Source organism: Chelonia mydas, chromosome 8 (assembly GCF_015237465.2).
Source record: "Chelonia mydas isolate rCheMyd1 chromosome 8, rCheMyd1.pri.v2, whole genome shotgun sequence".
NCBI lineage: Eukaryota > Metazoa > Chordata > Testudines > Cheloniidae > Chelonia > Chelonia mydas.
In genome coordinates, this window is record NC_057854.1 from 38,357,115 (window position 1) to 38,377,560 (window position 20,446).

The 20,446-nt window shown below is 54.7% G+C and overlaps 1 long non-coding RNA gene across 1 annotated transcript; it reads right to left on the reverse strand.

Annotated features, from left to right (window-relative positions):
• Window positions 1–1,024: 1,024 nt before the first annotated feature.
• On the reverse strand, window positions 1,025–19,566 carry LOC122466776. Its single transcript, XR_006292579.1, has 3 exons — window positions 19,472–19,566; window positions 18,155–18,255; window positions 1,025–1,181 (listed from the first exon to the last, which is right to left on the reverse strand). It is a non-coding gene; the product is annotated as an uncharacterized LOC122466776 (long non-coding RNA).
• Window positions 19,567–20,446: the final 880 nt, after the last annotated feature.

Genomic DNA, 20,446 nt, shown 5'->3' on the forward strand with positions numbered 1-20,446 from the left:
CTCAGGGAGAGGAAGGGAACAAAGGGAAATCCCTGCAGATACACCAGTAACCGGCCTGAGCCTAACAGCTAATGCACCTGGGGAACGGGACGCCCCAGAGTCCCTGCTGGAGCCCAAAATCCATGATGTGAGCAGGGTACACTAGCAAGTATCTGATCCTATTGCTCCCTGAGACTATTCATGGACCCACCAGGCTCTCTGGGGAGCAGAATTCCAGACACCGTTGGGGCAAAATACCCTATGTATTTAACCCCAGTGTTGTTGCTGCTTCAGTGAGATTCATACTACCCTCATTTCTGTGCGTGCTATGGAGACTCAGCATCGGACACTGAAAGGAGAACCTTCCCCCTCGCAGTCTCCTGTTCTCTGGAGTGGGTGGGTGACTTATGCCCTCAAGAGGGGCATTGCAGCTAGGGCCTTGGTTCTGCAGCCCTGCAGCAATGATGCCATGCTGCAAGTGGGGCCCCAGCCTTACTTGGGCAGAGGGCTGGGTATTTCCCCACCAGTTAGAGTCAGGCCAAAACCAGCCCCTCGAACCCAGCTCCTTTGAATTTCAGAGTGTGAACAGCTCAGATCCCCACCCTGAGCTGGTCCCTGTGTTTGTCAACTGGGATCTGGTCCATAACCAGACAGGCTCTTTCCGAGTTCAGTTCAGGCTCAGCTGCAATATCAAGATAACGCCACTCCTAAGAGCTCTTGGCCCAAGATGGCTATTGGGAGATCTTGCACCATGACTGTGGAAATCTCGCCAGTTCATCTGGCTGTCCCACAGGATTTCCACCACCTTGGACCAGAATCTCTTGGAACAGCTCAGGTGTGTGCTCCTGCCTCCAGATCCCAGCAAACAGCGATGCCGCATCCTCTTCAGTGTCAGCGCATTCCAAGCACTCACCCACCTGATCATGTCTAAACAACGGTCAGCAGGAAAGCCAGGGAGAGGAAGGGAGGGAGGGACGGAGAGCCATTTTTAGACGCTAGCAAGTTTTATTCGCATCACTCCTTAAACAATAACAGCACTGGGAGGCAGCTAATGGCTAATAATGGTGCGACTAGAGTAGGAGCAGGAGGAGCTGCATTCAGCTGCACAAACGATGCTCTCACCATGCGGCTGCTGACGCTAACTGGCACCCTGCAAAGGGCCCGAGGAAACTCACGCATTGTTTGGCTCCCGTTTGAGATGGCTGTTGAGAAAATAAAAGCACAGACAGGAGTTTAAGGAGATAAACAGACACCGAGGAGCAGCATGTGAGTCGTGGCAGCAGCGAGTGGGTGCCTGGCAGGCCAGTCTGCACAGACCCTGCGGGATGGCGTGCTCCTTTACAGGGTGGATAATTGTGTACTCGGACCTCTCCATGGGAGCATGCAGGTTCGAAGCAGGGGCATGAAGGAATCAGATCCTCATGAGTCAACATGCATGACCAGCAAGATGTCTGGGTAGCCCTGTGTTCAGCTGGGCACATGGCACATGGACACTTGTTTGTGCACCTCCCAAAGATCTGAAAATCAGGCTGTCTCTCTGGATGTCCCTGTGAGGGATTGTGTACCAAGAGCCTCTGCAGCCAGTGATCATTCCCCAGTGCCGGGTACCCGGAGTGCTTCCACATCTGTGGGCAGAGGCACCACATAGCTGTGGCTAGTGGGTGCACAAATGAAAGGTTCTGGGGGGTCATGCCCAGATTCCTTGGGACGCCTCTGGTCTGGATGCTGAGTAGCAAGGAAGCAGCACTCCCCCTGATGCTCTCACTGTGTCTGCAGCGTGAGGTGGGAGGAAGCAGCAGGGGGCTGGCTGTGTTATCATAGCACTTGGGCACCTGAGTCATGGACCAGGACCCCATTGGGCTAGGCGCTGGCTCCTGGCTGAGCTCCTCCCCCGCCACATAGGGCTGCTTTGTCTTCTCTGCTGCTAGAGTCCCATGTTGCCTCTGCCTCCACCCCGACTCACCTCAGTGGATGGTCTGCAAAGCAGGCATCAGGGCTGGGACTCCAGCAGCAGGGAAGGTGAAGCAGCCCCATGTCGTAGGGGAGGAGGTGGCAGCAGGGACACAGAGAGAGCACCGCTGCCAGCGGGAGTGCTGCCTCCTTGCTAGTGGGCATCCCCGCCAGAGGCATCCTGAGAAATCTGGAGGAGCAAGTGACCCTGCATACCCCTCCCGCACATGTCACCTCTGCCTATGGGACTGCATGTGTCAGGGCTTGGGCAATTTACCAAACACTGACTAGCTGGAGGGGGCTGCGACAGGCAAGGGTGGATCCCCTGGAAAGTGCAGGGACAACACCATGGTGAGGGGGCCAGCCACTCTGCAGCCCCAATTGCAGCTCTGTACATGTACCTCGCCTGGGGTTCCCTCTTCTGAGGCAACTTCTAGGCTAGTAGGTTTGGTGCACTCAGAGTTCCATCTGCCACCCCTTCCAGAGCTACTGCAAGGGAGAGGTGATCTGTCTCCCTCCTGCAGAGCCGCCTAGCCACTGCACGGGATGGGGGCCAGAGGGGGTGGGCTTGTCTCTGCTGCTCTCCCCTCTTCCACATTGCATATTTTGGGCCCTTTTCCACAAGGAGTAACTCAGGTCCTGTCCCAATGCTCAAAGCCAGCAGGGGGTCTGAATGAAACTGAACAGAGTTGGCCCCACAGTATGCCAACATTTTTATGGCTGACTTAGAACAACACATCCTCAGCTCTCGTCCCCTAATGCCCCTACTCTACTTGTGCTATATTGATGACATCTTCATCATCTGGACCCATGGAAAAGAAGCCCTTGAGGAATTCCACCATGATTTTAACAATTTCCATCCCACCATCAACCTCAGCCTGGACCAGTCCACACAAGAGATCCACTTCCTGGACACTACGGTGCTAATAAGCGATGGTCACATAAACACCACCCTATACCGGAAATCTACTGACCGCTATTCCTACCTACATGCCTCCAGCTTTCACCCAGACCACTCCACACGATCCATCGTCTACAGCCTTTGCTCCAACCCCTCAGACAGAGACAAACACCTACAAGATCTCTATCAAGCATTCTTACAACTACAATACCCACCTGCTGAAGTGAAGAAACAAATTGACAGAGCCAGAAGAGTACCCAGAAGTCACCTACTACAGGACAGGCCCAACAAAGAAAATAACAGAACGCCACTAGCCATCACCTTCAGCCCCCAACTAAAACCTCTCCAACGCATCATCAAGGATCTACAACCTATCCTGAAGGACGACCCATCACTCTCACAAATTTTGGGAGACAGGCCAGTCTTTGCCTACAGACAGCCCCCCCAACCTGAAGCAAATACTCACCAGCAACCACACAACAGAACCACTAACCCAGGAACCCATCCTTGCAACAAAGCCCATTGCCAACTGTGTCCACATATCTATTCAGGGGACACCATCATAGGGCCTAATCACATCAGCCACACTATCAGAGGCTCATTCACCTGCACATCTACCAATGTGATATATGCCATCATGTGCCAGCAATGCCCCTCTGCCATGTACATTGGTCAAACTGGACAGTCTCTATGTAAAAGAGTAAATGGACACAAATCAGATGTCAAGAATTATAACATTCATAAACCAGTTGGAGAACACTTCAGTCTCTCTGGTCACTTGATTACAGACCTAAAGGTCGCAATATTACAACAAAAAAGACTTCAAAAACAGACTCGAACGAGAGACTGCTGAATTGGCATTGATTTGCAAACTGGATACAATTAACTTAGGCTTGAATAGAGACTGGGAGTGGATGTGTCATTACACAAAGTAAAACTATTTCCCCATGTTTATTTCCCCCTCCCCACCCCCCACTGCTCCTCAGACGTTCCTGTTAACTGCTGGAAATGGCCCACCTTGATTATCATTACAAAAGGTTTTCTTCCCTGCCTCCCCGGTCTCCTGCTGGTAATAGCTCATCTTAAGTGATCACTCTCCTTACAGTGTGTATGGTAACACCCATTGTTTCATGTTCTGTATGTATATAAATCTCCTCACTGTATTTTCCACGGAATGCATCCGATGAAGTGAGCTGTAGCTCATGAAAGCTTATGCTCAAATAAATTGGTCAGTCTCTAAGGTGCCACAAGTACTCCTTTTCTTTTTGCGAATACAGACTAACATGGCTGCTACTCTGAAACTTGTCAATTTCACTGTGTTGTGTGACAGAGCTCTGTGCTGCCCTGTCTGTGGACTCAGGAGGCCGGAGCAGCATTGTCTACACTCACTCATATTGCCAAAGGAATTTAATCATCCTTAGGGGCTAGGAACACTGTAAATTACACAGAACACAAGGTGTTACATGCCTCACACACCCTAGCTATGCCCACCCCCTTCCAACACACATACTCCAGCAGGAGCTTCCTATGACTCATCAGTGAGTGGGCAAGTGGTTTTTTCCAAGCCTGTCACTTGTGGGCGCTCATCTGTTGCCTATTAATGCTGGGTTTCTAGGGCTGTAGTTCTGGCCCAGACATTCCAACTGGGCCTGCACTTGTGTCCCTGAATACCTACTCCCCATTCCAATTCTGTCTGTAGTATCTGGCTCTGTTAACTGTTCCCACTCACTGCGATTCTACCCCTTCCTCGGCTACTTTGTATTATCATGAGAATCCAAATCCAGCAGTTACCAGTCTCCCGAGCTGACCCGTTTGGGATTTAAGGGGATCCCATCTTCTTAGCGCTGCACTCGCCTTTCATTGGCAGGTTAATACTAGACAGATGGGTGTGAATACCTCAGCGCCTCCTTAAAAATATATAGCTTGTCTCCATAGCAACTCTTTTCTGCCTTTTGCCTCAGACCAAGTGCGGCATCTGCTTTGTGATCCCTGCAGGCCAAACTCACAGCCTGCATGGGGAAGGGGGTGCAGCGACGCACAGGCTGAGTGGGGGAGAGGGGCTGCTCCCACCTTCTCTCTGTCTCCCACAGGCACTGCAGGAGTCTTGCCAGGTGTCTGACTCACCCCCTGCCCCATCTCTCCTCCAGGCCACAGGGGTGCTCACCCTTAGTGAGCAGGGGTCTGGGGGGCACAGTGGGGAGGGTTGTACTCTGGCTCTGTCACTGGCTTTTGCAGCTTGTTCTCATGCCATCTATGCCTCCTGACCTATGGGACTAGGGTGCCCAGATAGCAAGTATGAAAAATCGGGACAGAGTGTGGGGCGTAATAGGAGCCTATATAAGAAAAAGCCCTGAATATTGGGACTGTCCCTATAAAATCGGGACATCTGGTCACCCTATATGGGACCCTCTCCTCAACCCCCAGCTCACCCCCTGCAGCTGGTGGCCCATGGCAGACTCCCCCCACAAGCCCTGATGCCTGTGGCTGAAGGAGCTAGCTGGAGTGGTGGGGGAAGAGTGACAGGCTGGGCTTGAGGTGGGCGGGGTGGGAGGGCCTCCCACATGTGGTATCTTTATCAGCCCAGCCAGTGCCAGGGCTCCGTGGATCCATGGGTGGGGCTGCTTTGGGGCAGGAGGGTAGTTGGGGTGAGCCCCACCCCCACAATGGCCACTGGCCAGGCTGGTGGGCATGGCCCCATGTGGCTGCTGTGGAGGCTGCCTGCTTCTTCCATGCCAGTCATGGCAGGGGAGCAGGCGGGACCTCATCCCCTCCCCTTGGCAGAAGCTGTAAAACGGGCGTGCTCAGGGCAGGGAGGTTCCCGGGAAGCCCTGCTGCAAAGGACTCCAGCTCCAGCCCCTGTGACAGCACCAGACTCACAGGCCTGCTGGGAAGCTCTGTGCAATCTCCGGAAAGCCTGTAAATCCTCCACAAAGTCCCTCAGCCCATCTCTGAACACACCACAGCACAGCAGGCAGGCCCGGAGACACGGAGTGCCGATCCCTCATTGGGGGCTCGCCGTGCACAACACAAACTGCCTATCAAGCACTCAGAGCCACAATCGGAGAGGAGAGCAAGGCACCAGTGAAATTACCCAGCACTCCAGCCAATCCCTGGTGCCCTCCTGCCTGGCCCTGTGGGATGGGGACAGCACACGCCCTTGCTTCTCAGGTGCCCCTTAAGCCTCTCTAATGCCCAGTGTGTGGGGAATGTCTGGGGAGGATTAGAGCAGTGGAGGAGAGTGCGGCACTGATGGAGACAGGGGGTGTGGCAGGGCCTGGCAGGCTGGGGAAGGAGGGTGCTGCATCCCCGCCCCGACTCATGCCGCCTGTGCCTCCAGCATGGGTAGGGGAGGAGGGAGCGTGCTCCAGGGAGGCAGGGGCTGAGGTGGAAGGAGCATGTGGGCTGAAGAGGAGCTTGTGTTCAAGTGCCCATGGACGTGACTTCAGATGCACATCTGGAGCAAACTATGTGAGCTTAGCCATAACGGCTGTGCAAGCGTGTGTGTGTGTCCATTGCACACATAGGTGTGTGCCCGTGGATGTGTGCAGATGGGCATGCAGATTGGTGAAGATGAGTGCATGTGTGTGAGCAGGCATGCGAATGTGACTGTATGTGTGTGTGTGTGTGCATGCACACGTGCCCAAGGATGCACCCTTGTCTGTTGGTATCCCTGGGTACCTGGAGCTGTACTGCATGTGCCTAAAGCTCCCTGACCCATCTGTAGTTGCACATGTGTTCCTAACAGTGCTCTGTGCGAGGCTCTGTCCAGCCCCAGTGAAGGCGGCTCACATGGTAGCTCTGGTTCTCTGGGGAGTCTCCTCATGCTCCTAGATTTCACTGTCAGGGAATGTTTCCTAATATTCATTCTGCATTTCCCTTTGCTCAATTTCCTCCCATTACTCCTAGTTCCCCGGGGGAGCAGCAGACAATTGCCTTCCCCTGGAGTGCTGTCACGTGCACAGGGGAGTGTGGGTGTGTTTATTTATAGGGCTGCCCTGCTGCCTGCATATTTCTGTGTCTGCGTGGGCCCCTCAATGCACCCGCGGTGTTTGTATTTACTGATGCTCCTTCTAGAATGTGCTCTGGGCACAGGCACAGCCTGTGGGCTTGAGGTGGGTGGGGTGGGAGAGCCTCCCACATGTGGTGTCTTCATCAACCCAGCCAGTGCTGGGGCCCCATGAACACATGGGTGGGGCTGCTTTGGGGCAGGAGGGTAGCTGGGATGAGCCCCATCCCACAATGGCCACAGCCTGGCACAGCCAAGCCTGACTGACAAGAATGGCCCTGCAGGGATCACTGACCGGCAGGGGCCTGGGGAGAGACAGGCCTTGCACTGCAGCCTCGAGGGCTGCAAACTCAGGCCCCATCAGAGCAGTGGGGAAAGTCAGATGCAGAACCGGGGCTCCCTTCAGGCTCCCGGCCCCCAGCCCCGGCATTTAACCAGGGACTGCACCAAAGTGGTGGACCAGCACACTGGCTAAGAGGTGTCTCCCAGAGCCAGACTACAAACCTCAAAAGGAAGCGCAGATCACCCCAGCAGCTAGTGCTCCCTCAGGAGCCAACAGTGCACTGCAGGAGAACAGGTATGATGAGCTCAGTGAGCAGAGGGGCAGCCATATCCTGCATGAGCTCCAGCACTTTCAGGCCTTGCCAGCCCTGCGTGGCATGCAGTACAGGGCAGCAAGCCAGCCCAGCACTCATGGGGGAAGGGCTCAGGGGCCAGGTCTGGAGCCAAGGCCAACGGGGCCAGTGTCTAAGCAGGTGTGATGAAGTTGGGGATTTTTGTGGTGTTTTACATGAATAGTGTGTGCGCTCCTCAGTTTCCCTGTGTGCTGCATGTTTAACAAGGTGGTGGGAGAGGATTTGTTGTTGCAGAGGACCAGGTGTGACCTTGCCTGGCAGCCAGAGAATGGCCTGGAGATGGGGAACCCTAACACCCGGTGAACTGGTGACTAAGATGCCCACCCCAGCTTCGCAGTCAGCTGGTTCTGGCCAGTGGGAGGACACAGGGCTAAGGAGAGAGGATTCCTGTGACCTGACCAACCAGTTCCAGCCAGAGGGGAACAAAGGACAGAAGACAGAGGGCCCCAGTGACCTGTTTACCTGGGACAGAAGACAAAGGACAGGGGAAGAGCTGTTAGAGGCGGTGATATCAGATGCCCAGCTGAAAACCACAGGGTCTCTGGACTGGAGAGAGAGGGCAGGCAGAGCCCACCTGGATGCAGGGGAGACTTAGATGCATGGTGCTGAGGGATGCTAGGCCTGAGGGCCCTGAGAATTTCCTGTGCTGTGTTCAGACGCTCCATTAACTCTCCTGTTTTACGCTGGCTGAGAGTCACTCCGGTCCAGAGAACAGGGTTGCATTATTCCCTCTGGGAGTGGAGGGCCCGAGGGTCCAGAGCAAGTGGACTCCTTCTGGGGGCCCATGGCAAGTGACAGGCATGATAAGGCTCAGAGAGGTGCGGTTCCAGGAGGTGGTGGGGCTTAACCTCCAAGAGAGAGTGGACCCTGAGAAGGGCTGTCATACTGAAGGGGATTCCCCTCCAGGGACTGTACGGGGCCAAGACTGGGCACTTGCTGTGAGTCCGTGACAACGTGGTAGCAGAGGATGGTTTGTGGATGCGAGTGTCGATGCTTTGGAGTGAGTGGCTGCCAGCGATAAAACAAGGGAATTGAAAAATCCAGTGCAGAAGTGGCCTATAACCAGCTCCGTAAGAGGGACCTGTCACATCTGTGCAGGAGAGGGGGCTTCCCACCTGGGTTCCCCCCAGTGGATGTGAAGAGATGGAAACTGGAGCTGAGAGTGAAGGAGCTGGAGCTGGAGCTGGAGGAGCGGAGGCTACCTGACCACTCAGAGCAGTGACAACATGAGCTGGAGTTGGAGGAGAGGTGGGCCAAGAGGGCCTGTCAGGGGGTAAGTGGGGAAGGACCACGAGATGCCAGTTCTGCTGGCAATCTAGACACCAAACTGCTGCCCCAGTGTTGCAAGATCCTGGGGAAGGATCCAGGGGAGAGAAGCGAGCCAGTACCAAGAAAGGGCTCCCTGAGGGAAAACTGAACTTGGGGCATCAGCAGGTGTCTGGTGGTCCCCCAGAAGTACCACTGGGGGGATGTCCCTTCTTCTAAACTTCAGGGGGTTCAGCGCACCAGGCGAGAACTGCTGCAGAATATTTACTGCCCCGGAAATGCACAGGGGTCCACCCTTTTGAGTTGGTGTACGGAAGGAGAAGGAGGGGAACCCTGGACTTGATGAGAAACAAATGAGGACTCAGTTGTGGATTGAGGGGACAGAAGACAAAGGACAGAGGAGGAGCTGCTGGGGGCAGTCAGGTGCGCAGCTTAAAAGCGCAGGGTCTCTGGACTGGAGACAGAGAACAGGCAGAGCCTACCTGGATGCAGGGGAGACTTAGATGTATGGTGCTATGGGAGGCCGGGTCTGAGGGCCCTGAGAGTTTCCTGTGCTGTGTTCAGACACTCAATGAACCCTCCTATTTTATGCTGGCTGAGAGTCACTCCGGTCTAGAGAACAGGGTTGCATTATTACATAACATAAGAACATAAGACTGGCCCTACTGGGTCAGACCAAAGGTCCATCTAGCCCAGTATCCTGGTTTTCAACAGTGGCCAAAGCCAGGTTCCCCAGAGGGAATGAACAGAACAAGTAATCATCAAGTGATCCATTCCCTGTCGCTCATTCCTAGCTTCTGGCAAACAGAGGCTAGGGACACCATTCCTGCCCATCCTGGCTTATAGCCATTGATGGACCTATCCTCCATGAATTTATCTAGTTCTTTTTTGAACCCTGTTATAGTCTTGGCCTTCACAACATCCTCTGGCAAGGAGTTCCACAGATTGACTGTGCATTGTGTGAAGAAATACTTCCTTTTATTTGATTTAAACCTGCTGCCTATTTTCATTTGGTGACCCCTAGTTCTTGTGTTATGAGAAGTAGTAAACAATACTTCCTTATCTACTTTCTCTATACCAGTCATGATTTTATAGATCTCAATCATATCTCTCCTTAGCCGTCTCGTTTCCAAGCTGAAAAGTCCCAGTCTTATTAATCTCTCCTCATACGAAAGCCGTTCCATACCCCTAATAATTTTTGTTACCCTTTTCTGAACCTTTTCCAATTCCAATATATCTTTTTTGAGATGGAGCGACCACATCTGCACACAGTATTCAAGATGTGGGCATATTCTCTCTGGGAGTGGAGGTCCCGGGGGGCACGGAGCAAGTGGACTCCCTGAGGGGGCCCACGGCGAGAGACAGGCGTGCTAAGGCTCAGAGAGGTGCAGTTCCAGGAAGTGGAGGAGCTTAACCCCTGAGAGAGTGGACCCCGAGAAGGGCTGTCACACTGAAGGGGGTTCCCCCCAGGGACCATATGGGGCCAAGAGTGGGCACGACCTGTAAGTCCGTGACAGCAGGCACTGACCGAAAGAGGCTATGAATACTGCCCAGGATTCCAGACTTCTTTTCCCCTCCTACCCCCATCACCTCCAGTCTACCTTGTCTGGACTAACCTACAGGATCTCTCTCTGATCTGTGACTGCCAAGAAGTCAGGGGCCAAGAATTCAGAGAGTTCCACCCCCTGGCCCCACCCAAGCGAAGGCCAATAAGATGTGATGTTGAGCTCCATGAAAGATAGATGGGCTGTGACTGCACAGAACCAAGGGGACAGAGCTCAGGGTGGAGGGCTCCAGGGCAGCCAGGCCTGCACCATTACAGTCAGAGATTGAAAGATGGAAAGGCCAGAAGGGACCATTGCAGCATCTAGTCTGACCTCTTGAGTACTAGAGACTGTCTCCCAGGGACGCCAGTATCTGGCACAGGATGTGGGGTTGTGCTGGAGCACAGCTTTTGGGATGAGATGCCCAGTCTTAATTTAAAGGCTCCAAGTGATGAAGAATCCACCACCTTCCTAGGTGTGGGCTTCCAGTGATTAACCTGCTGCTAAAGATGTGCACCTTATTTCCAGTTTGCCCGTACTGCCTTTGTCTGCTGCCTTAGACAGCAGCGCCTTCTCCCCGGGCAGGTTCCTAGGGACTGTCACCAAGTCACCTCGCAGCCTTCTTTTTGATCTGCTAAATAATGTGAGCGACCCCAGCTTTGCACTATGAACATTAATGGGCAGCAGGTTTAAAACAAACAGAAGGCAGCACTTCTTTACACAATGCACAGTCAACCTGTGGAACTCATTGCCAGGGGATGTTGTGAAGGCCAAAAGTATAACTGGGTTAAAAAAAGATTTAGGTAAGTTCATGGAGGATAGGTCCAAATGGATACTAGCCAAAATGGTGAGGGACGCAGCCCCAGGCTCTGGGTGTCCCTAGCCTCTCTTTGCCAGAAGCTGGGACTGGACGACAGGGCATGGATCACTTGATGATTGCCAGTTCTGTTCATTCCCACTGGGGCACCTGGCACTGGCTGCTGTCAGACAGTAGACAGGATACTGGGCTGGATGGACCATTGGTCTGACCCAATATGGCCGTTCTTATGTACTATCAGGCAGGCTTTCCAGACCTCAAATCATTCTTGTAGCTCTTCCTTCAACCCTCTCCAACATTCCAGCATCCATCTGGCAGTGCGGATACCACACACGGACCCAGGATTCCATATGCCAAACACAGAGCCAATGTCTTCTCCCCACTCATAGATGAGCCGTTTATACAGCCAAGGACCACGCTTGCTCTCTTAGCCATGTTGCACTGGGAACTCATCTTCAGCTAGTTATTTACTATGATTCCTAAGTCCCATTCAATGCCACCACTTTCCAAAATACTGTCCCCCATCCTGGGAGACCAACACTCTTTATTCCTAGATCTATGAACTTGCATTTGGCTGTCTTCAAACACGTTGTTCAGTTGTGCCCAGCGTACGGAGCAGTACAGATCACTCTGTGCACATGACCTGGCCTTATCATTATTTACCTTTCACCAATCTTTGTGTCATCTACAAACTTTGCCAGCAGGGATTGGAGATTTTCTTTCAGTTCATTGATAAAGACATGGAATAGCCCTGGGCCGGGAACCGATCCCTTTCTTGTTCTGGGGCCCTACTAACAAGTACATTCTTTAAGAGTTAAAATGAAGGTCTCTCACCTGTGGCAATGCCAGCTGATGGGCCATCCGAGGCAGGCAGGGTAGGGGTCCAGGGCTGGCATAATATGCTCATGATGGTTCAGATGAGCAAGCAAATGAGCTGCTGCCTCCTGAACAAGCTCCAAGCGATAAGAGACACCCTACCAGGAGCACTGCAAGGGGCAATTACAGCAATCGAGCCTCATGACGGGATAAATGAAGCCTCAGCCTACACACACAGCACAGCTGGGAAAGCACCTTCCTCCCGCACCTGCGGCATGGGGCTGAGAGTGATGCTGAGCCTGTGGGGGGCTCAGAGGGGGAGTGAGCAGCCAGCCTCCTCCCCATCTCAGCACCCTATTCTTGGCAGCAAGACTTCTGCTGACCAGGGTGAGGGCCCTCTCGCTGGCTGTATTGATAAAGGACACGCTCCAGCCCCGGGCGCTGCTTAGCACTGGGCTTGTGTCTGCACTGCTTAGCATGAGTGGCCTCAGCCCTTGGGCCTAACACCATCCCCCCTGAGTGAGCCTGGGCTCCTCGGGCAACGGGGCCTGCTGGGGCTGGGGGCAGGTCCAGCCACACCAGCAAAGCAGCCCCCAGGCTGGACACAACTGTGGGGCCTGGGCGTCACCCTGGTCCCAGGGCAGCCAGAGTCGCAGCTGTGCTCTCAGGCACCTCCTCAAGCGGGGCAGAGGCAGGGGGATTCTCCAGCTCCACAGCACTGAGCCAACCTCAGCTACTTCTCCCCGTCCTCTGCCACGGCCCCTCCTCCATCCCCTCTTCCGGGAGACCCCCTCCTTCCTCTCCTGCCAGCAGCCCTTTCCCTCCGGTTGGCAGGCCAGGAGGCAGCATGGGGAGGGGCAGGAAGCGGGGAGAACAGAAACAGGGGAGGAGAGGTCTGGCTGGGCTGCCACGGGCCCTCGCAGACGGCTCTGTTCTGCTCCTGGTGTCCACTGCACACATGGCTCTGGGCCCCAAGGAGCTGGCATCTGACAGGGGCAGCGTGTCCCAGACACTGGGGATGGCTGGATTGCAAACCTGTTTGTTAAGTATTGCCCTTGGGGAGGGGGACACACAGCCCGCCAGCCACACAACGAGCTCAGGCTCATTCAATGGGAATTCAACTACCTGCACCTGCCAGGAGCCCTCTGCTGAGGCGTGGGGATCAGGATGCTTGGGCAGGAGTCAACCCCCTGCCCCCCAGGGGACCCCCAGGGACAGGGCTAGAAGCCCTGCTCCTGACTGGTGCCCCCTGGGGGAAAGATGGCTGGTTTCTGGAGGGGAATTTCAGGGCCTCGACTGGGGCATGCAGCATCCTGCTGGGGAGGCAGCCAGGCCCCATGGAGCAATCGGCTTGTGGGGGGGACCCAGGTGGGTGGCAGATGTGGAGACCTCCGGCCTCTTGTGCATTAGACACAGGGCTGGCAGCACTGTCCCCACATCTTCAGGGGATACTCATTGGCATGTGCCAAGTGGGCCAAGCATCCCCCCATGTCCAGCGCAAGAAGGAGGTGACCAGTGGCTTCATTACCAGAGGGACAAAAGCCAGCCACTGGATGGGGCATGCACCAGGCTGGATCTGGACGTGCTGAGCCAGCATTGGCTACATGGCTGGGCAGGGATAGTATAGAACATCTCCTAACGCCAGTGCAGCCACTGGCAGCACAGTATTCGCCATTTACACCCCCCGGCCTCCGTGACATGCTGCAGCCCTGCTCTGCCCCCCCCACTGCCGTCACTCACCTGCTCCAGGTGAGATCAGTCATTGTGCTAAGAGATGCCTATAGTCTAATTACCAGGCAGGCGCTCGGGACAGCAGCCACATGGCCATGGTCCTTCTATGCACTGGCTTTCCCCTCGTTTGTTCTCATTAAAGGCTGGCAGGGTGTCTAATTAGCCAGTGTGACTTGCCAGCGCCCTGCTGGCTAACACCTGTGCACACAGGCCTCCTCCCTTGCCCTGGCTCAGAATTAGCTTTCAGAATGTGCCTTGCTCGCTCGGCAGGATCTGCTCCTGTCACTGGGAAACAAGGCAGCGACTTCATAAGGGCATGGCGTCAGCCAGATCGTGGCCGCTCCCTGCCAGAGAAGCCGCAAACCCAGTGAGCTGGGGGCCAAGAAGCAGGCATCCCTGCAGCCCAGTTAGCCCACAGTGTAATGCGCAGCCCTCACACAAAGACTCAGCATTCCTGGGCATGGTGGGAAAGGGGTGTGACATGGGGGCAGAGAACTGGGAGCTACTGGCTCCATGGGGTTTGGCTGCATGTCATGCCAACCCCCCAGCTGGCACTGAACACTCCTGGGCACAGAGCCATGCTGCGGGATGGAGGCTTCTGCACATGCAGCCCCAATCCCTGTGGGAATCGTTGCTGGGGTCTGCCCTCCTTGCTCCCTTCTCACCCCCGGGGCTCTCCCACAGAGCTGTCATGTGGGAAAGCTGCTCTGATCGCCAGCCTCTCCCTACCCCCACAGGATGCCCTGGAGTGTGAGGCAGGTGTGGGGAGGCAGGACCCAATCCCTCCACCCCTAAGAAGTGGGGGATGCAGGGGACGCTGGGGAGTCTGGAGAAGTGAGGGGGATGAGGGTATTGGAGGAAGTTGGGCTGCATTTGTCCAGGACAGATGGGAGAGACTAGGTACCGGGGTGTGTGTGTGTGTGTGTGTGTGTGTGTAAGGGGCGCTGGGGGTAGGCTGAAGGGACAGGGAGATCAGGGAACAGTGACGGGATCCAGGAGTAGCCTGGGAGGAAGAGACAGGGGTATCTAGGGGGGCAGGGACAGGGGCATTTAGGGGTAACCAGGGGGCAGGAGCAGCCTCCCCCATTTTGCCCTGGTTTCCCATTACCCCCTGTGACGTTACTGACATAACCTGTGACCGTATAGATCATTGTTGCAACCATTGTTATATATTTGCCGCAAATATTGTACAAAGGTTGTTATGCAAGATGTCTATGGAAAGGTTATGATTTGCTGGTTATGATTATGCTATCTGTATGTGTGTCTCATTTTCATAGTTAAAGGTTATGAATATTGGCTATGTACTTGTATCTCAATGTGTTTTGATTCTAAGTAGCCTGAGTGAAGCATTTGGTCAGCTTCTTGAGAAAGGACTATTCTCAGTAAGTGCCCAATCAAGAAACACTTAACTGACAATGGACTTTGGGAGATGCCAATCCACATCTGAGCTTTCCTGAGAACGTTCAAACTAACAAGTAAACAATGGCGTTGGCCTGTAAAGAACTAAGTCATGCATGGACATGTGACTTGCCCATGTGACTCCAAACTCCATCTTGCTGCTGTGATCTTCCACAGGGAAGAGAATATAAAAGGCCCTGGAAACCCCTCCATTTTGTCTTCAATCTTGCTTCTGACTTCTGGAGAAACTTTGCTACAAACTCAAGCTCTGAACAAAGGACTGACTGACCCATCCCGGCTGTGGATGTACTCCAGAGACTTGATTTGAACCTGCAGTTTATTCTACCACTGCTGCAAGCCTGAACCAAGAACTTTGCCATGACTGTATGTAATTGATTCCATTTAACCAATTCTACCTCTCATCTATATATTTTTTCCTTTTATAAATAAACCTTTAGATTTTAGATTCTAAAGGACTGGCAACAGCGTGATTTGTGGGTAAGATCTGATTTGTCTATTGACCTGGGTCTGGGGCTTGGTCCTTTGGGATGGGGAGAACCTTTTTCTTTTACTGGGGTATTGGTTTTCATAACCATTTGTCCCCACAGTGAGTGGCACTGGTGGTGATACTGGGAAACTGGAGTGTCTAAGGGAATTGCTTGTATGACTTCTGGATAGAACAGTGGGGTAAAACCAAAGTCTTCTCTGTTTGGCTGGTTTGGTTTGCCTTGGTGTGCAAAGAACCCCAGCCTTGGGCTATAACTGCTCTAAGCAATTTGTCCGGAATTGATACTCTCAGAAGTGTCCCACCAAAAGCAGCATCATTACACCCCCCAGCCCAGCTGTTTATCCAGGCCCCTCCGCTCACCCCCACAGACTCCTGCCCTGTTCCACTGCACCCCAGTGGAAGGGAGGAGTCATTGCAGACATATTTCCAAGAGCTGGCAGGGTGTAGAGGGTGCCTGTCAGAAGTTGAGAAGCAGGTGGTCAGGCCCAGTGGTTGCTCCAGGAACTGGAGCCAGGAGTCAGAGCAGGAATCAAGGGTGGGGATCGGGTGGGCAGGGGGATCCAGGGGGGATCCAGTGGCAGCAGGGGCAGGGAGGATTCAGGGGGCATTCAGAGGGGCAGGGGCAGGGCGGGAATACTCCCAGCTAGGTAGCACCACTGAGCAGACTGGAGTGGCTGCTCTCACTGGGAGCCCAGTTTCCTGCCACGAGGTCACCTGTAAGAGCTATGTTGGGGACTGGCTGAGCCCTGGCTGTCTGAGGCTGAGCGCCCAGGCTGAGGGCTGACTCAGCAGTGTCCTGGAAAGCACTCCCTGAGTGGGGAGAAGCCTAGGGATGCCCTGCTGCCTGAGAGCTGCGGGCATAGCCATCTGCCACAGCTGGGCATCAGGGTGTGTGCTGGCTTGGAGCCACGGTTAGCGGGCCACCTCTCATTCCCTTGCCAGCCCCCACACTGGCACCAATGGGCGCTTCATGGGCAGCCTCAGGGAGGCTGCCCAGGCAGGCACTGACCGGCAGCTCATGCCCTCCCCTCCCTTGGCAAAGAGGTGCAGAAGCCCAAGGGCTAAGCCCTGAGCCATTCCGCATTGCTGGGATCTCAAGGCTGCCAAGAGGGGAGACACATCCCGTGGGCTCTAATGGGGTTTGGCTCAGGTGCTGAGAGACACCTTGGACCTTGCCATCAGCTGGGGGCCCACACATCAGGATGAGCGCCAAGGACAACAGCCAGCGAGGGAGGAGGGGTGCCACACGGACCCAGAGATCCAGACTCAGGAGAGGTGTGCCAAGTGCGCTGTGTGTTCTTACCATGGCACAGAATACTTACAATAAACCCACGCATGTGTTCAATGCAAGTCTCGTGGGATTTGGTGTCTTTGAGGCCCCAGCTCCTGGAATGGGGGGACTGTGTGAGAATCATGACTTTCATTTTTTAAAGTGAGTTTCTTGCCCTCCTGGTTGTAGAGACAAACTTGAAAATGACACCCCTCCCTCCCGTGCCCCTGAAGGCTCTGAAACCAGAGGCAAACGGGTAGAGTTCATCAGTTAGGTTTTTTAAATCTAATGGTTTTTAAGTCAGTCTCATGAATTTTGGGGCTGTTTCCTGATTTTGGGACACCTGGTGCTGGAGATGTGACAGCTCTGGGGGTGGGCACCACACAGCTCCGTTCTCTGCAGTAGAACCACACCTATTCCTCAAGGGGAGTGAACACCACAAGGCCAGAATGGGGCTGCACATCTGGTCCTAGCTGGGACTGCTCTGGGGGATGCTCTGATGCTCACTAGGGCTCCTCCTGGAATCTGGTCCCCACTGTCCAGGAGTGGCCCCTCGTCCCTCCAGGAGCAGCGGGATTGCACTCAGGATGTTGGGCCTCGTCTCTCTGCTGTGATCAGTCTCCCGTGGTGAGGAGGAGCAAAGTGCCTCTCTGAGTGGGCTCCATGCCAGGCCTGGAGGTGTCTCCATTGGGCTGATATTCAGGAGTCCAGTTGCCTTTGTTTTGGATTCAGCGGCAGTCAGTTCACAGGACTCTGCTGTTATCCATGTTCTGCTTAGCTAGCAGTACTGAGACCTCAGCTCTGCTGCCCGGGCCCGTGACAGATGCTCTGTGGACTTAGTGCCCAGGGACTCATCCCTGGGGCTAGAACTGGATTCCCACACTGTATTTACCATTGGCTTTACCCTGCACTGTCTGGCAAAAGAGTTTTAATGGAGGCAGCCTCTGCCCTTTTGCCCAAAGCTGGACAATCTCCCATACCGCCTACAGCCGCCTGGGATGTCTGTTGCAAGTTTCTGGCACCCTTCTTTTAGTGTCTGGTTTCCTCTCACACCGATCCTCTACCTTCTGCTCCACGTTAACCTCAGCGGCTGTTTCCTGACACTCCTCTACTCAGAGCCAGCAGCACCCACAAGTTTGCCTGTGCCATCTTTGTGCAGAGTTGTCTGGCTGTTTCTACACTCGGCTCACAATATCTCAGCCAGCGCTTACCCCCCTTCCCATCGCAACCTCCCACCAACCTGTCTCCAATCAGGGAATCTCCTAGCAGGCCAAACCTACAAGACTGGTTCTGGGGCTTCCAGTCTGTGATGCTCCCCAGTGCATCCCCGTACCTTTTCCACTCTCGGTTGGCAGAGGAATCTTTTGCAGGTTTCGTTTTTCCAGGGACACAAATTTCAACCTCTACCAGGAACCCATCAAAGCACAGCCAATCCTGCAGATTATAAATCATGAGTCAGGCCCCAAAAGATTATATTCTCGGGGTTCTTTTGTCCATCTTTTAATTGTTGCACTCCCACACCCATCCCCTGTCTGTGGGTGACAGCCAGCGTTGCCAATGCTCCCAGATTTATTGGGTCAGGGGATTATGTCCCCTGCTCCAGGCGTGCTTGCCCCGCATTTACCCATCCCCTGCCTAGAAATTAATTCTTCCTTCAATCATTCCTGTCCCTCGCAGCCCCCATCAGTTCTGCCCATCGCCCCACACATTCCCTATCCCCACCCCATCTGTTCAGCCTCTCCCTGCTCCTCCTGAGGCTCTTCATCCCCATCTGCCAGGCCTGGGGGGCTGCATCAAGGTCCCCATCTGCCTTCTAGGCTGTGGGGGAGGGGGACTCCAGGGGCTCCTCACCCCCTGTGACGAAGTTGGGGATTTTTGTAGTGTTTTACATGAATAGTGTTTGTTGTTGTAGAGGGCCAGGTGTGACCTTACCTAGCACCCTGGACCCCTGGACAATGGCCTGGAGATGGGGAACCCCAACAACTGGTGACCTAGTGACTAAAAGGTCCACCCCAGCTTGGCATTCAGCCAGTTCTGGCCAGTGGGAGGACAAAGGACTGAAGAGAGAGGGCCCCAGCAACCTGTTTACCTGGGGCGGAAAACAAAGGACAGGGGAGGAACTGTTGAGGGCGGTGATATGGTGGGGGCGGCCCTGCTGGAAAGTGCAGGGTCTCTGGACTGGAGAGAGAGAGCAGGCAGAACTGGTCTAGAGAACGGGGTTGCATTATTCCCTTTGGGAGTGGAGGCCATGGGGTCCAGTGCAAGTGGACTCCCTGAGGGGGCCCACGGCAAGAGACAGGCATGCTAAGGCTCAGAGAGGTGCGGTTCCAGGAGGCGGAGGGGCTTAACCCCCGAGAGTGGACCCCCGAGAAGGGCTGTCACATTGAAGGGGGTTTCCCCCAGGGACTGTACAGGGCCAAGAGTGAGCACCACCTGTGAGTCCTTGACAACATGGTAGCAGAGGATAGTTTGTGGATGCACCCTGTAGAGAGAGGGCTGGCTGCGAGCGCAGGCGCTTTGCAGTGAGTGGCTGCCAGCGATAAAATGAGGGAACTGAAGGAACCAGCGCGGAAATGGCCTATAAGCAGCTCCGTAAGAGGGACCTGGCACGTCTGTGCAGGGAGAGAGGGCTGAGTGTGGGGAGGCTCACCCAAGAACAGCTGATTGCCCGGCTGGTAGAGAGTGATCAGTCCGAGGACCAAGTTCCAGATCCCAGCTGGGCTTCTGGGATTCCCGGAGAGCCTGGGAGTAGCAGGGGGAAGTTGGGGTAGTGGCAGGAGGTCCCCCAGTGCAGTTCCCCAGCCAGGAGGGGGGCTTCCCAGCTGAGTTCCCCGCAGTGCGTGTGAAGAGATGGAAACTGGAGCTGAGAGTGAATGAGCTGGAGCCGGAGGAGCGGAGGCTAGCTCACTGCTCTGGAGCAGTGAAAACATGAGCTGGAGTTGGAGAAGCGGGCCAAGAAGGCCTGTCAGGGGTAAGTGGAGAAGGGCTTTGACACACCAGTTCTGCAGGGAATCTAGACACCAAACTGCTGCCCCAGTTTAAGCGGGGGGAGGGGGAGGGAGGAGGGATATTGATGCCTATCTCACAGCCTTTGAGATGGCTTACCTACTCCGCTGTCTAACCCCTCTCCTTCTGGGTCCCAAGGCCATAGAGGCATTCAGACAAAACCTCTAGGGGTGAAGATTGGGGCAGGGGATGCGTGGCCTCACACAGGGGCCCCACCAGAGGCTGCAGCTCCTTATGGATCTGGATTGTTAATCCCACATGTGGGGTCTTGGACATGAGCCCTCCTCGTGCCGGCCAGGAGTAACAGCTACCACCCCCTCCCTAGCCTCCCGAGGCTCCCCTCCTCATGCCACAGGGCACAGACCTGCGCCTTGCAGGTCAGCATGAATTGCGTGGCACTGTACAGCACTGTATGGGACTCCCAATGCTGCACAGGCATGAACTAATGAGCACTTCTGGCACCCCACATGAGACCACAGCATCCTCCTCCTTTGTATGGATGGGGACAGAGCGGAGGGGCCGCAGAGCGAACCCAGGAGTCCTGACAACCAGGCCCTTGCACTGACCACTAGACCACGCTGCCAGTCCTGTAGGGGTGGGAGACTGTCTGGAGAAGCAG